Source organism: Zalophus californianus, chromosome 6, assembly GCF_009762305.2.
Source record: "Zalophus californianus isolate mZalCal1 chromosome 6, mZalCal1.pri.v2, whole genome shotgun sequence".
Classification (NCBI taxonomy): Eukaryota; Metazoa; Chordata; class Mammalia; order Carnivora; family Otariidae; genus Zalophus; species Zalophus californianus.
Genome location: NC_045600.1, coordinates 37,244,896 through 37,262,947, shown reverse-complemented (window position 1 = coordinate 37,262,947; position 18,052 = coordinate 37,244,896). Strand labels below are relative to the sequence as shown.

The 18,052-nt window shown below is 40.1% G+C and overlaps 1 protein-coding gene across 1 annotated transcript in view; it reads right to left on the bottom strand.

Annotated features, from left to right (window-relative positions):
• KCNH5 (potassium voltage-gated channel subfamily H member 5) overlaps positions 1 to 18,052 on the bottom strand; it is a 305,062-nt gene that overhangs the window by 28,676 nt on the left and 258,334 nt on the right. The gene's annotated exons all lie outside the window — the stretch shown is intronic.

The following is an 18,052-nucleotide window of genomic DNA, read 5'->3' as shown; positions in this document are numbered from 1 at the left end:
CACAAAATTTATCCTGTGTGGCAAATCAAGTCAGTGGTGGGTTACTCAGGTTGTCTATGTAGCTTGTCTATGTCACAAGCTCATGAGCTGGGAAGTCTCAAAATGTCATCTGTGTCCCCGTCTTCAGGCCTTTGTTGTCCCAGACAGGGCAGCAGCCACACTACTTCTAAAGAATAACATGCTGCCTTCACACTATAAGAGGCTGTCATCCTAGAAAAGGCAACTTTAACCTAAGATCAGTGTGAAGTTGAGTCTGGCTTTCCAACAAAAGCAGTCATTCCTTAGAACATCTAATACGGTATGGGGTGTTCAAAAGTCCCAAGTTCATCAGCTCTGTGAACAAGTATGAATTTAATACCTACGTGAAAAAAAAATAAATAAAACGTTCAGAGAACTAATTACATATGCTTACTTTATTTTTACTTAAGCAATCCTTGGAAGAGGGACTTTGGTTAGAAGCAAGGGGCCAGAGAGAGCCTCGGAATAAAGGCTGAATGGGGGCTGAACATTGGTGAGGGGCTAGGATACTCATCACGGTCCATGAGAAGACAGACTGGATAATATTACTCCTGCTTCCCATATGGATCCTATGTCCCAGCACGGATGTGAGTGCCAGGAATGTCTAGGTAAAACATGCTGCATGCTTGGAACTATTCACAGTTTCCATACAGAGCAGCCATTTGCCCGGTCACCCTTATTGTCAGGACAGCTTCATTCATAATCTAAATAAGTCACCGTATAGCTGAGCCATTTTCTCTCTCTCCTTTTGGGGGATGGGGAGGTGATCACAATCCCCCATACACGTTAAAGTCATGCAGTGGCTCTCCAGTCCTACCATCCACGTGAATCACCTGGAGTGAATCCTTGCCCCCCATAACTGCTAACTGTGGTTCAGTATCTGAAGTGGGACCCAAGAATCTGCAACTTGACAAAAGCATCCAAGTGATTCTGCCGTCCTTAGTCTGCAATCCTCACTTTGTCCTATGGTCTGGTCTAAATCATCCCCCAAAATGTTCGTGGCCACAAGGCAACTCCTCCATGTTACCTGCAATCCTTCAGGTCATAATCTCTTTGTCTGGAATTCCACTGGTAGAGATTGAATAGTCTTTTAAAGTGTAAATATACATATGTAATATGTAATATGTGCACTATATTGTGAAATATATATGTTATATGCATATATATTTTTTATATATTCATATGTATTTGTTATCAGTTTTATACATGTTATAATTGTATATAAGTGTTGTACATGTTATAAATGTTATATATTTTATGCATATGGATGTTATGCCTGTATGTTATAAATGATTCGTAAGCACTGTGATTCCACTTGTACTCATGAGGGGAGAATACAAATGAAGTGACTTCTACTAGGCTAATATTCCTAACATTTTCCTCCATCTTTCACTTCCTTTTCCCCAGAAAAGGAGCCATCTCTCTGGTTAGTGAGGTTGGAAAAAGAAGCTGAGCCTATCCATTTCCTCTCCCCTTTCTGAGGAGTCCTCTCTACAGAGATGGAGCATTTGGCCCATCTACTGAGGCACGAGTGTATCAGAGCAGGTTCTGCCATATTAGGGAAGAGCTTTGGTTTCCCAGCCAGACCAGTGCCTAGAGGGTAAATACACCTAACTCAGGGCTAACATGTAGAAAGTCCACTTGATAAAGCCCTAAAGCCAAATCAGCTTTCTTAGGAATAAGTCATATTTTGATCTCTCAGTTGGTTCCAAATATGAGCTGAACATAGGAATACTCTTATCTTGGATCCCTCGTACCTCCACAATGCCCCAAAAGATAGATGTCAGACTTGGCAGAAGAGTGGCTACCTCTAAGCTCTAAAAAGCTGTGTGGAGAATAAGGTTTATAGGGAGTAGGGATGGAGGAAAGATTAGAAGTTCCAGGAGGTGAGAGGAAAGTATGACTCACCAAAGGGAAAATATATGTTACAATTTTCTCGTGACTGTGCTCTGTTGCAGATTTTTTTTATAGCATTAACTTCTCTTCAACAAATTAAACAATTCTAGCCTTTTTAACCTTTTCCTAGAGATATTATTTAAGTTAGGGGAACATAAATCCACGTAATAATAACTATATTCAGTCCTCTTGTAAATAGGAGACACTCAAATATTGATTCAATCACCTGCCAAACATTTTTTGAACATTACAGTAGAAAATACTATAGGTGCAATGATTACATTATTCATAATCTTTGGCCTCAAGTAGTTTACAATTTGGTGAGAACAATGGGCCAAAAATGAGTATAATCAAAGATTCAAGCAATAAGCTCAAGGAGCTACTATTCTAAGTTAACCAAAGCTTTGATGCAAAACTTGGTGCCCAGCCAGCCAGCAATCCTGAGAAGATTTCACTGAGCTGTAGTTTTTCCTGAAACTTTCTCTTATTCATGAGTTGCTCTTTTTTTAAATGATGCATTTTTCTTCCTGCATTTCTTTTAATTAATAACCCCGTGGAATATTTTTCATTAAAAACGAATTTTACCTTTTTTATAAAATGTCAAACATGAATAAAATGAGCAACTTTTTCTTGTAGGGAATATTATAAAAAGGAAAGATGAGCTCACCTTTTCTTTAACAGATCTGACTAGTGGTATGAGCTTGTTCAAGCAATATTTCTCTTTCTCTACATACGAGTGGCCTTTCTTTATTATGTTCTTTCACAAGCAGATGAATGGATGCAAATAGTATTTTTTTTTTAAAATAAGTCCTTCAGAGATGTCCTAATGTTAAAGGCAGGTGAAATTTAAAAATTTTATGAAAGAAAACGTAGTTGCCTTTCACTTCTAAAAGTGCAATGCAAATTTAGTTTCCGGTTCTAAATAAAAGAATGAACTTAGTTCTTGGTTTACTTGGTTAGCTACTGGGTTAATACAAGACACAGACAGAAAAGCTTTTTTCCATTTGTCCCAATGCTTTCCCTGAGTGTCACCCTTAAGGGAAACACATTTACATAGTTAACTGTTACTATAGCCACAGGGGCTTGGTTGGGAGGAGTAGTTCAATGGTGAGCAGAATGCTCAGACAGTCAAACTCTGATAGATATAATTCAGCATAAGTTTAGAACCTATAGTTAAAGTGCAAGTTTTTAGATCAAAGTACATTGGCTAATGCTACTCTTAGCATGCACAACAAAACAGAGCATGGACGTTGCTCATTAACCTAGGTTACAGAAATACAATCCATGAGCAAAAAGTGCCAAGAACTGGGCTTGACATCCCCAACTCCTGTCTGTTCCCTTAATATGTACCATCAAGCAAATCATTTCATCCAATGTTAGAGACCACAGTTGGGAGTTTACCCCTAATAGAAGTTATGCTAAATGTGTGGAGTTTAGAAAGAGGTAGAGATAGATACTGTTTTGTGTTAACAGAAGAAAGTAGGCATTTCCTCTGGGAAAACTCAACATTCTTTGGGGCAAGCGTAGAAATGTTTATTTCTGCAATTTTCAGCATATTTTACTGCTGTGTATGGAAGTCCTTGCCATTACCTATTACATTTTGTTTACAAGAGGGGGATTCTATCTTCTACAGAGATTAGACTGAGGTGCTTTGTTAACATTTCTTCTCTTATCACCGGTGACTGACAGCTGATACTGAGACTACAGCCCGACCTTCTCTTCCCATTAGAATTTTGGGAGAGGATCACGGGCAGCAGGCTAGCACTGCCATTTCTGAAATGCGTCCTTACCACTATCTTCATCTCCATCATCACTGGCACCATCACTGCCAACATTCACTAAAAGCTCAGGTGGGATAGTCTGTATGCACTTAACACAACAAGTCTGTGAGGTGGGTACTAGATCCTAAACCCCACGAAGACAGGGAAATCTCTGCTTTATTCACTCCTCGGTATTCTGCACTTAGAAAAGTGCCTGGCACTTCAGAAACACTCCATGGATATTTATTGGCTACTGTTAATTTCATTTTATATATGTATGACAGAGGCATCGTGATAAACTCATGTGCACAAGATCACCCACTTGAACCCGAAGCTGGCTTTCTAAGTCCTTACAAAGAGAGATGTTAGAACATTCCCTGGGAAGGAGTATAGATGCCCCTTGGCTATGAGTGTAAATAGGATCACTTTTATTTTTTGAATTGGGTAGAAGCTATGGCCCACTTCTGCCTACAGTTGTTTAAGAGTAAAGGAGCCATGTGTTTAGGACACGCTTTCTCCCTTTTCCTTCACCAAAACAACTAAAGATTTATTCTAAATTGAATGTCTAATTCTAGTGAAGAAATAATTCAAGTGCCTCCCGGAAATCCCAAATATTGCCATTTCCCTTTACTATTTGTGGACAAGTTTTAACCAGTTAAGATGTATTTGCTCACAGTAATCCAATGGCAAGTCTAAATTTTTCATGTTTAATTTCACAAAGAATTTTCTAATTTCTCGAAAGTGTAATCTTTGCAAATTCTTACTAAGTCTACATTCAAAACTATCCTAATAATTATCAGAATTTTTTTAAAAATAAATCAGATACCTCTTTTCCTGCGACTTTCCCCTCACTGCTTACTCCTCCATAGGTATCAGGCTCTACTACTAGAAAGGGAAGCAACACACATTGCTTGAAATCAATAAACTCTGCAATATTATTACTTATTCAATCAAGAAATACCAATGGAGTACTAGAGCACAAAGAACAGTTGGAGGTATGGGATAATAGACATTTCTCTATCTTTAATAATTAAGCTTAATAGCCAATGCATGAAGACAGGCCATCTATTGAATACACATAACCCTGCAAAGCAACATACAGTAAATATTGAAGAAAAATGCTACAGTGGTGCGTGGTACAGGAGTACAGAGAAAGGAGAGGTCACATGGAGCTGGAACACAGGAGGAAAATGGACAAAGTGAGGACAGAGCTGATCCTTGAGGAAGGAGCCAAGATCACAGGATAAGGTGATTAGTTTCTTTTATAAAAGAGCAATTCAAGTTTCATAACGTATTTTTTCCCAAGTTGCCTTCCATCTGTCTAAATTTTGATGATTTCACTGTCCCATATTTTAAAGATGTGATCTCAAATTTTTAGTTTAAAGAGGTCTTTTTATATCTCAATATAGGAAAACCTTTGGCCTTGCTCTCCATTTAAAACAACCACTTTTGTTGCTGTATGAATGGCTATAGTTTGTCTTTATCATAACCCTGGTCACTTACATTAGTTTGATTTTATTTTGGTGAGGTATTAAATGCACCTCTGATCTTTAATCAAAATTAATCAGCTGCATCTTTGACAGACTGGAACACACCTGACCATTGAATTCTGCCACTAACTGAAATCTAAAATAGCAGTTTTCTAAATTGGTCATATTTTTCTGAAAGGGATTTGGACAAAATGAAAAAATACCTGGATAATTTGAACTTCTATGGCATCAATGGCAAATTTATTTCTGGGATATGAATATATGGCCATGGAAAATACTGAGGTGCCTGTGCTTCCAGAAAGAAATTGATATGTTTGTTTTATAAAATTTACTCAAAAACTGGAAATTCAAGTGTCATATGCTGTTTGGCATAGTAAAGCCAGCTTACCCTCAAGCATCAGATACATTTTCATATAATTACATTTGTTGTAAGTCTTTTCTGCTGACAGACTTGTCTTGGGGGTTCTTTGAAATTTTAAAGTTCTCTCTCCCTCTCTCAGCATCGTTTGAGCTTCGTTTATGTTGTCAACCTCCACAGAATCGCTGGTTCACAATTAAAAACACCCTTCTAAAAGGAATGTGCCAAGTAGAATGGCCCAGGAACCCCAAAACAGAGATTTTTGAGCTTGGCAAAACAGCCAAATCCAAATCTCTCATAGTTTTCTCACCAGGGCAAACAGCCATTATTGCGACCTTCTCTACAAACCCTTGGGAGAAGTCAGCTGCATCAGAATAAAGGGACTGAGGCCCCGCCAGGCACTTTCTTTACTCCACACGACCATTCCCACTCCCAGCAGCCTATGGAGAAAGTCTTCCTGGTGTATGATTACAGTAACAAGCCACTCGGTGACTGTCAGGTGTGGCAATGTGGCTATTAACAAGCTGGCAGTTGGCCTCATTTTATGGAGTCATAAATCCGGAAGGCTGGATCTGATCTCTTGTGCTTGCTTTTTGCTGGCACAGCAGACCCTTCCCCATGTAATAGTGCACTCTACAATGGCTAAGTGGGTCATTTGACATCCCACCTTCTGAATTTCCGAACACTAGGAAACACGCTTTTCTCACTCAAGAAGGGGTTATGTATCTTCCTGTCACAGGAAACTAACTTGCAAAGGACGTGTGTTACATATTACCCATCTAACCTGCTGGGATTATGCTGCCATTCACAACCACATTTAAAGCTATTGCTAAAGCACCTGTAAAAGAGGAAAGCAAATTCCTGGCCAGGGTCCAGTGCCCGGCATTACTTCTGTGTGCTGCTATTAGGGGAACCTAGCTGCTTCCGACGTGCAAAATGAGCGGTTACCGTCTTTCCTCTGCAGTTTGCCTTCAAGATTGTGAGTTTCCTAAGGGACGGCGCCTCTGCTGAACTTCTACAACAGATGACATCACTCTCTAAAGGATCAAACTGTGGACACAGGGCAAACCCCAGTGAAATCAAATGCCAACTTCTGAAAGTGTTGGGTAAATCAAGTATAACCTGATTCAGAAAGAAGAGGTAGAAAATGAATGATTGTCTCTGGGAGAAATTACTGTAGCCTCACTGGGTCATCTGAGTGTCTCTGATTATTTGGTAGGATGACTTGATTTGATTCCTTTGGGGAAGATCACTTGATTGGAATGTCAAAATCTATGAAATGCACCTCTTAGATGGGGAAAAAAAATGGACATTCCAGGAAGACAAGATACTATTTTGGTCGTAATAGTTAACTATTAAGAATTCAGTCTAACCACAGAGCATATCTCTATTTTTTTATTTGCAAAATGTATATAATGCTCTAAAATGCTTTCTAGTCTACATATATTGATATATTTTAATGCAGTATTTATTTTACTTTTCTGGCAATAGTCTGAATTCACTATAAACATCTTGAAACCCCTCCACTGAATAACCTTTTGAAATCTGTTGTAAAGTGTTACAAACGCTACTTCTCAGAATCAGCATGGAAACCTTTTGAATACATGTCTATTGAGCTCAATATTTTCTCAGGTTCCTAAGAGGATAGAAAAAGCTGAGTCAGTGGATTAAGCTCAAAAAGTGAAGGGAAGAAATCCCTATAAAGACAAACTCTGTAATCAAATTTAGATGTTGTCTTGGGGCCTGGGAAGGGAGGAACCCTCCAAAAGAGCTCTGCCTGAAAATATACTGAAATACAGATCCATGAACAGATCCAAACTTAACATTATATATATATATATGTAAAATATATATAAGTAATATGTATACATATGTAAAATACACACCTATTATTATATATTATATATATACTACATATACAACCACAGAGGTGATCCACCGATTTCTTTTTCCATAACAGAGAAGGAAAAAGATACATAAGAAATTAGTATAGGGAAAATTGCATGTATTTGAAATTCAAATCAATACCAAAAGGAATTAGGAAAGCAACTATTACATACATTTCAGTCGTGATATTAATAGAAATCCTTGCTTGGTTCATTCAAAAGGAGGGTTTTCCTTTAAATGAAGATGGTGTGACATAGCACTGTACTTCCAAAGGCCCCTCATCAAACATCAATGGTTGAGAATTAAGAAGTGGTAGACACATGGAAATGAACAGTCTGGAATCCAGCTATGATGACCCTAAAAAGGCATTATTGCCAGGCAGGATTCAGCCCTAAAATAAAAACAAATGTTTCAAGTGGACGGTTGACTACTTTGAGGATTCCCAAGAAAAATGATTTATAAAATGTCTACCTTCTTACATTAGTTAAACAGTCTTCTGACTATACTAAAGGCTTATCCATTTCCCTCGTTTACTACTAGAATACATATTTTCTTGCAATAAAAATAAACTCTAGTTTTGAAAAGAGGAGCTATCAAACAGACAGTATAATCGACTGTCAAGTATGTTGGTAAATGACTGAATCCTGACCCCACTCTGAAACTTGGGAAACACTGTCCTTAAATAGTGCTTTGGAGGCATCACTGAAGAGTGAGGGATCTGTGAACCTAGTCCTGGTAACTAAATGTGGAAAAGGTTTTATTCTGGAAGCAGATCTGGAAGCGGATCAAGAGAGCCCTAAATAGAAGCAGCTTAAGGAATCAAAAGACTGCATAATTAAGTCTCTGCTTCCTCTAAATGCACATGATAAACTTCTGGAATTGCTGAAAGTCGGCCTATTTAACCCCCATCAGTGGAATGAGAGCCAGTTTGGAGCGGAGACATGGAGGCTGGAACTTCAGAGCGGCGATCAGCCGTGTGGCCACAAGCAAGTCACCTCACCTCTCTTAGCTCCCTTCCCTACAGTGTCGATTTGAAGCTCAAACGAGACAGAGTCTGTATTGTGTAAACTGCAAGGCAGCGAGCTCCCTTGGTCTGGAGGGGAAACTTCTACAAGCCGCAGAACGGAAGCAGAGCTACTGGTGCCTGGGCATTCACAGTGAATCTGCAATCCTGATGATCAGCTAAGAGAATGAAAACGGTAACTGCCCCCTGCTCACATCCAAGGGTGTAGGCAGACTCTTCAAAGGAAACTGAGCAAAAGTTTGTTCTTCAAAGTCCTTTTGAATGAGAGGAAGGTACTGTTCTGAGGATCACAGCCCCTGGCATCAGGTGATCTTAATGCACGTGATGATGTCAAGATTGCTGTACTCGGAACGTGCTGGAGAGACCGCTGCCTTGTGCAGAATCTGCCAGCATACAGGGCTCAACTCTAATTGTGATTTAACACTAATTAGTAATGGTCCTTTTCATAATCCTATTTCATAAGGCTCTTTGCCAAAATTGTCAAGGGTATCATTTGTTTTTCTGGATGACAGTGATTATTCCAGTCAGTGAGGATAAAAACTGTGCTGGCCGGTTATGTCTGCTTCCCTTTGCATTCATTCACCGAATCACTCATTCAACGACACAGCGGGCACTATTCTGCTCATTGGCAGTGAAGAGAGCACAGAAAATACCTACTTTAAGGAGCTCATTGGTGAGTTGAAAGAACAAAAATGTATATAGGAAACCAAAGTACCATGGTCTGGGCTAGGAGAGAAGCATAGAGTCTACAGAATACTTTGGAGTTTTAGGGAGACCATATTAGCTTTTATCCCAAGTGTGGACAGTGTTTGAGTGATGTCTTTTTAATGGGATGACAAAAGTTGAAGGCTTGCGGAATGAATGTACTCCCATATTTTGTTTCAGCTGCTATGTCAGGGTGGGAGAAAGGGGAAGAAAAGAAAGTGGTGAAGTTGGAACTGCCCTTACAACAATCCTAGAGTCCTTCTTCGAAGATACCAGGACTGACCCCTGAGAAACACGTAGTCTGCAGCATGTGTCCACCACGCAAGTCCTCAAAGCCTGTTCCCTAGCCGATTCCAGTCTGTTTTCCATCCATAGAAGGTAATTTGTTAGAAATGCTTCACTGCTTACAGCAAAAAAAAAATTCTGTGCCACTGGATTCACCGGGATAAGAATGCTTTCTGGAAAGAACAACAGTTACTGAGCTCTGAGCCTGTGTGAACGCAAGAGTGAGCCTAACCCACTGTTTCTTAGTACTGTAACATTAAAATACAGGATCGGTGCTCTCCCTAGCCATAACATGACCAGCTGGCTTCTGCTACTCTCACCACTTAAGAAAAGGGCCATTTGTGGGAAAGGACGCTGGCTTTATGGGGTGAAAGGGATAAGTACCTCCGTGTTCTGTTTTTCCAATTTACAACGTGTATTCATCATTCTTGGGGGAAATTTGTCTACATTTAAATGAGAATCCTTTCTTAAATCACAGTAGGAGCCCAAGAATGTTTTGCTAGTATTGATAATCATGCATCGCCTCAACGTTACAAAAATCAGTCCTGAACGCTGATGCTGCTGCGTATCCCCGGTAATGCAGACCTAGTTCAGCTGTAAGTTTTGATTTTAGAATACTTCTCAAAGTTACTCCTTCATATTTAATTTAAAAAAATGGGGTTATTGCGTCCTTCTCCCAAATTCATATGTTTAAGCTCTAACCCCCAGTGCGGCTCTATCTGGAGATGGGGCCTCTAACTGAACAGTTATGGTTAAATGAAGTCATAAGGTCGGGTCTCTGCTCTATCAGGATTAATGTTCTTATAAGAAGAGACATGAGAGAGCTCCTTCTTTCTTTCCTCAGATGCATGCACAGAGGAAAGGCCGTATAAGCGCACAGCGGGAAGGCAGTCATCTGCAACCCAAGGACAGAACTCTCACCAGACACCAACCCTACTGGCACTGTGGTCTTGAACTTCTGGCCCCCAGACTGTCAGATAATCCCTTTCTGTTTAACCACCCAGTCTGTGTTATTTTGTTATGGCACTCTGAGCAGATTAATACAAGGGATACATTAATACCGTTAGCAGGTCCTGGATTAGCTTGTGTCTGAACTACAGAGATGTTCAGTAAAAAGGAGTATAAACTAGGAGCAAGATGGGTCTCCGAGGCAACGTCTCTTTGAGACCACGACTAAGAGCAAGTTTGGCATCACTTTTGATCAATGTCCAAGGGGATCCACTCCATCACAATAGTAGATGTACAAGGAACATTTTCTCTGCGGCCATTTGGCTTAGAAATTTTCACAACACCAGCAACAAATTCAGCAGAGCCACAGAATGAAAAGAAAGACACATAGTTCTCTGGCCATGACGACTCAACCTGGAACTACAGAGGGGTTCACACTCATTAATATAATAGATATGGCCTTTAAGAGGGAAGCCCAGTTTACTACCCAGTTTTCGGCCCATACTGACACTGTTCAATCGTAACTATTTTTTTTTCTTTTCAAATTTCAGTTAGCAATCTCTTCATTTGAGTTTTGGAATCGACCACATGGCATTCTTCATTCTCATTCCTAACAGAGTCATTCTCGGTACCACCAGCTCATTCCCTCCCTGCTTCCTGCTGTCGGGTCTCAAATTTTCCCAATTCTATATGGAAATACTTGTTTTTCTTTTATTTCTTCCTTCCAATCGTTCTTCCTCCCTCTCCCTCTTCCCTTTTTTAATCAACTAACAGCTTTAGCACTAATGTCACTCTGGGCAGTAAACTCATCAATATTTTTTTTCATAACTTCTAATGTGAAAATGCTAGACTCTTAAGAAAATAACTCAAAATAGATGGAAAAAATAGGAGTTTTGTTTAATGTGGGAAGTTTTCTTTTTATACATGTTTATACTAACTGCTGCAGCAGCCCGTATATTTCTAAAAAGTACTGGCCCAATAGCAGAGAGTACATCAGAACCACAGGATTATCAGCAAGGCAGTATTTCACCATATTCAGTAACACCTCTCGACCAATGCTGACATGTAAGTTACAAGGTTTACTAAAAATGAGACCCTTCACAATGCAAGCAACGTACCTGCTGTGGCCACACCATACACATTGGCTCATAGAGACATTGGGAGTCCTGTTCACAGCTCTGAACACTGCCTACAGGTTGGTTTGGGGGCTCCACTGTTGGTTTTATCCCAAATCATGGTGTGAAAAACACTAAAATCAATCTATGAATCACATGCAAGCTCAGGCCATCCACCCTCCTTTTTCCCTGTTAAAAATGAACACAATCAAGTGTTGCATTTTACTCACAATCTTCTACACAGGGCTTGTAAATGAGGCTAACCTGTAAAAATACCAGCAGCACAGAATTCAAAGGATTTCAATTCCCATCCCAGCTCTGATGCTAATTTGCTAAGCAAACTTGAGCAAGTCATTTAATTCTCTGGGTCTCGGTTTTCTCATCTGCAAAGAAAGTAAGTTGGACCAGGTGATCTACAAGATCCTTCCTTCCTCTAGAACATTATTCTGTTTAAAATGAAATCCTGGGGCGCCTGGGTGGCTCAGTAGGTTAAGTGTGTGCCTTCGGCTCAGGTCATGATCCCAGGGTCCTGGGATCGAGCCCGGCATCAGGCTTCCTGCTCAGCAGGAGGCCTGCTTCTCCCTCTCCCCCTCCCCCTGCTTGTGTCCCCTCTCTCACGTGTCTCTCTCTGTGTCAAATAAATAAATAAAATCTTTAAAAAAAAAAAAGAAATCCTAATGCCAATGTCATCATCACCTCCTAAAATGTCTCCTTGTGTCCTCCTTGGGATGAGTTGGATTCATCTCCTCTCCCCCCGCCCCCACTGTGTACCCTAAATGAAACCCTCACGTAACACTTATGGGGCTCTGTTAGGATTTGACTCTTTGCTAGACTGCAGGCCCCTAGAGAGCAGGCACTGGGTCTTTTATCTCTGTGACCCCCTAGGTAGGTAGTAGGGTCGTGATGGATATATATTGATATACACTGAGCCTGCCAATACTTTCTGGGCCACACTTTGTCAAAGGGTCTTGTCAGAAGAAGTACCAAAAACAGAAATAAAACTCCTTATTCCTCTTATCTAAATAGTCCATCTGGAGGAAAACATGTTCATGCTAGCTTGAAAGTGGAGGAAATATTTAGAAATAACTCAGAACCCCAACCATACTTAATGTAGCTATAAGTAAATGCTGAGCACAGACCACACTGTTTGAATAAACAGTGTGGGCACCGTGAGCCACTCTCACCCGTTAGCCTGGCGGGAACCCTCCTGAAACCCAAGTTCCCAGAAGCCAACCAGCCAAGGGCTCACTTCATAAGCAGGTCTTTCAAAGCACAGCAGTCAGACCTGCTCTGTTAACTCTTTTTACACAGAGGATAAACTTCACTGCATCACAGCTCAGCAGAATGAGCAGAAGTGCACTAATTACTTTAAAAGTCTGATTAAAATCCTTTGAAATGTAGATATCACCTGTGCTGGGTGTGCCACTTGCCTTTTCAGACCTGCACCTGAGGCTTGGTCCTCAGCTTGAGAAACATCATTTTGTCATTCCAGCATATTGTGTTTTCCATTAACTAAGTAAATAAATACATTCAGTCAGCAAGTGAGTCAACCTTCCTCTGCTGCTCTCCTACACCTTTTCTGAATATGTTTAAACTTAGTGAAAACTATGGAATTGTGTTCTTATTGGAAAAAACACACCAACCAGTCCTTTTGTTTAACTGAGTCCAGTTTCTGACTGTACTACAGGGGGTATTAATCTCTAGCGGTCCAGTAAAGCCTGTGGAACAGGCCTCAATTCAGAAAAGTTGTTTTAAATGCACAAAATAAAATACATAGTATTGCAAATGAAAAACATTATATTGAAATTCAGTTACCAAAATATTAAAAAATAATTCACAAAATAGTGGGGTGTCTGGTTAAGTCAGTTAAGCATCTGCCTCAGGCTCAGGTCATGATCCCAGGGTCCTGGGATGGAGCCCCACCCCGGGCTCCCTGCTCAGCGGGGAGTCTCCTTCACCCTGCGCTCATGCTCTCATGTGCTCTCTTTCTAAAATTTTTTTTAAAAATCTTAAAAAAAATTTCACAAAATAGTAATCTATGTACTTTTTTTTAACACAATAGCCTTATCTTAGGATCACGTCTGTAATAACTATGATAATTATTAAGTAGTGATGAGCCTAAACACTTCAACAAATACAATATAATATGAACATTTCTATGATTTCTTTTGGTACTTCAACTAATACTGTAGTTTGTTACCAACCTTCATAATTGAAGGAAAAGCTACATTTCACTTAGAAATTAAAGAAAATAAAGATGTAATAATTTTTCTTATCCAAATTCACAGGCTTCAGGTAAAAATTTCAGGCTTCTACTATCATGAGATCAAGAGTTCATGAACTCATTCCATTTAGTTCACAAACATTTGGACCAAGAGCAAGCTGACTTGCTTTGTTTGACCATATTCTTATAAAAAAGAAAAACAAACAAACAAAAAACACAAAGCAAGTTAGTTACCAAACTAATGTGATTCTGCATAAAAATTCATACTTCTGTCTTCTCTGAGGAAAAAAAATAGGCAGACCAAGCAACACTGGGCTGGCATTCCACAAAGGCAGGGTGCAACCAGACCGAGTAGCAGCCAGCCCTTCTATAGATGGTGTGAACTCTAGTTTTCAACGGCCATGTGAGTCTGGCCTCCCTCGTGGGTGTTACTGACCTGGCTTCTGCAGCCACCTCTGCTGTGTGGCATTTTCCATCTCATGAAAACCTCTGAGTGGCAAGTGGTAGATTTGCTTTCTAATACAAGGGGAGAGGATTCTGTGTGCATACTCATTGTCCTCCCTAGCTAACTTCCAGTCTTCTCCTTTCAGCAATGGACACCCTAAGGCCCGTGAGAGCCACCAGTTTATGTAGTTTTAGTAAAGCACAACTATGCTCAATTATTTACATACTATCTTTGGCTGCTGTGATGAACTGAATTTTATTCCCCCCAAATTTATATCTTGAAGCCCTAATCTCCCAATGTGATGATATTTGAAGAAAAGGTTTTGGGGAGCCAATTAGGTTTAGATGAGGCCGTGAGGGTGAGGTCCTCATGATGAGATTACTGCCCTAATAAGAAGAGGTACTCGAGAGATCTCCTTCTCCCTCTCTCCCTCCTTCCCCCTTCTTCTCTCTGTCCCTTTCTGTCTCCTAACCCTAACCCCAACCCTAACTCTCTGTCCCTTCCCTTTCTCTCTCCCTCCCTCACAGCCATGTGAGGACACAGGGAGAAGGCAGAGGTCTGCAAGCCAGAAAGAAAAGAGCTCTCGCTGGTACCCGATTGGGCCCAGCACCTTGATCTTGAACTTCTCAGCCTCCAGAACTGTAGGGAATAAATTCCTGTTGTTTAAGTCTAGTATTTTGTGAGGGCACCCTGAGCTAAGACAGCAGCTTTCACACCATGGCAAGCTTGAGTAGTTGAGACAGAGGCTCTGTGGCCCTCAAATCCTAAAATATCTACTGAATGGTCCTTGATGGTCCTTGACAGAGAAAGTTTGCCAACCCCTGCTCTAGTTATTGGATGAAATTATAGTTCTAGTTCTAGAATTTTTATAGAGAGGAACTTAAGGATGGTTAGTGGGAACTATGTTGGCATAACAAATCTCTTATTCTTCCATAATGGAGACGGGGGGCAGGGGAGACAGGCAGCTAAAGTGCTGCCACATCCCCCACTACTGCAACCACCAAGAATCCCACACCATGCAAAGCTCTCCACCCAGCCACCACACCCACTCATGTGGCCAGAGCTTTAATCTGTGACAGCTGAAAATCTGGGTTCCAAATCTACTCCCCCAGCTTACTAGAAACACATCCTTAATTAGTGGTTCTGATAGCTATGATATCAAGAGCATACTAAGGATATGGTTTTGATTATACAACTCACAACAAATATCCAATTCACAAAAAATACTCAATGCAAGAATGCTTGCAGTAATAGCCATAAGAACAAAATACCCTTGTATTAATAGCTCCATGGGGAACGAAGTGAAAGTGACTGAGCACATGAGAAACTATAAATGGTTGACAGTGTGTCTGTGGAATATTGTCGTGGAAAAAAAATACCAAGTATTTTGGCAAGCCAAAGCAACATGGTAGCATCAAAGATCTGTGTTTTAGAATCAGACAGAGATGGATTCAAATCCAGACACTGAGCCATAATTTCTTTGGCAGCCAGCTGTCCCATTCTCAGAACCTCAGCCTCCTCATCGATGAAATGGAAGTAAGGTACCTCATCTGTGGGTTACTGAAATTTTATAAGGTCAATTATTATATATAAAATATGTTGAGGTGCATGGCTATAAAACAGGCTCTCAAAATGGTAGTTATTCTCACGAGTCATTGGAGGATATTTTCTCAGTGGTTTTTTTTTTTTTTTATGAGAATACTTTTTTTTCTCCTGAGAATGAAGTGACACTGACTGACAGTACACCTCTCCCCACATTTCGCCAAGTTATTGAGACCATCCGTCAATTGAAGAAGGGCTGGAATTATTAAAAAATAAAAACATGACACAGGTTGTGACAGGGAGCAGGTTATAAAGGGAAGAAGCCATTTGATGTAACTTGTGCACCAGCACCTGCAGAGGCAGGAACACCATCCACACAGGGGTACTGGGCTGGTGCAGTCGGTTGAACGTCCAACTCTTGGTTTCGGCTGAGATCATGGTCTCAGGGTTGTGGGATCGAGCCCTGCGTCAGGCTCCATGCTCAGCAGAGAGTCTGCTGGAGATGGTCTCTCACTTTCCCTCTGCCCCCTGCCCACTCTCTTTCTCTCTCTAAATAAATAAATAAAATCTTTAAAACACACACACAGAGTTTTCTGTCTCTAGCTTCTCTTCCTATCAGAGGTATGTGCACTCTCCATTCATTACAATGTGTGTGTGTCTGTGTGTGTGTGGTGTGCATATGCTCAGATGTGCAAAAGAGAAAATAAAGAAGCGAGAGAGCTTTGTGACGAACTCATTCTGAAGAACCAATATTTATTTTCTACTGGTGAGTTATCTTAATTATCCCTCTTTGAGACCTTGCACTGCAAATATATCAGTTGGTTATTTGATATTAATCCCCTGGGCCTGAGCTTCCTCATGTGTTTTGAAAGGAAAATAACTGTCCTTTTTTTTACACAGGAATATTATAAACATCAGATGAGATACTGTGTAAACATGCTTCAAGGAAGACAGCGACAAATAAGATCTGTCCTGAGGACCATAACGATGATGGATAGGGGTTTCGGTAATCTTGTGGTATGTGGGAAGACGCCAAAGCTGGCAAAATTTATATTGGAGAAGACTTGATAAGATATGAGTTTCAAATATCTAACGGGCTGCCTTGTAGAAGAGGAATTTGTCACTGGGGAAGGTAGAGTACAGACCAAAGGAGACATATTTTTACTTAAACGAGACTCCACACTCCCTAACGAATAAGGAAGAAAGTTCCACAGTTAGTTCCTATCGGCAGCCCCCTTCCACGTCCACCACTACCTTAACTTTCAATTACTAGTACAAATATGTGTTTCACTTATTTGTGTTTCATAGAATATTCACACTTGGCTTAAGCATAGGGACTCACACCTTAAGCACAGAGACTCTATTTTGTTTCTGTGCTTGCAACAACTCTTTACATATTGTCTAGCAGGTTGTGGATCCTCAATACCCATTTATTATAACAAAAATAGAAACCAAAAATGCTATACAAACATAGATCCAACACTGTGACACAGCTAGTACGAATAGGACTCCAGAAGTCCTGTCCTCTCCCAGGACCCCCCGTAGAGAATTATAATGATTTGCTTATGTTCATTTCTATGTTGCTACAGCAGAGATGCTGATTTGTCTCTTGGCTTGATTTTTCTCCTCCCTGTTAACTAAAGAGAAGGTCCTATTTAAGGGGGCAGTGGGAGGGAAGGCTTGTTATTTCAAAATACTGCACCATAGATGGGCAATCATTTTAGATGAAATTCCTTAAGTGCAGTTGTCCAAGTGTGTATTTCATTCTTGGCAATAAAAGAGCCCTAGCCTATGTCCAAAGACCTATAAATCATAGCTAGGAGATTTCTTTAGGCAAATTAAATTTGTGTCACACTCATCAATAAAAAAGAAAATGGCCATGAATATTATAGTTGCAGCAGCAGTGCAAAGTTAAGAGCTGCTATACCTATTTGTAGGGTATGTCAGTGTGGCTAATTATTTTTTTAAGATAGTGTGCTTCGAAAGAATTCACAGGGAATAAGCTTTATGAACTGATCATTAAATGAGAAAGGGTGTTTATAATAGAGTCAGGAATATAAAATAAGCAACCAGCTTGATTAACCTTACCGACCTAAAAAAAAAAAAAACCCACATAATAAACTAAGAGACACTCATGTTATTTTTATGGCAGTTATTATAAACCTTAAGAACTAATTAGGTTATAGTACAGTTTGTTTGTTTCTCTTCAACTCTGTTTTTCATTTTACACTTAAATTATAAAGATTCAAGTCTTTAACCATATACTCAGGAATCCCCTACCCCTTAAAAAGTAAACAAAATATAAAGAAAGGGAAAGAAAATTATGTCACTTTACATCGATGAGAATGTACGAGT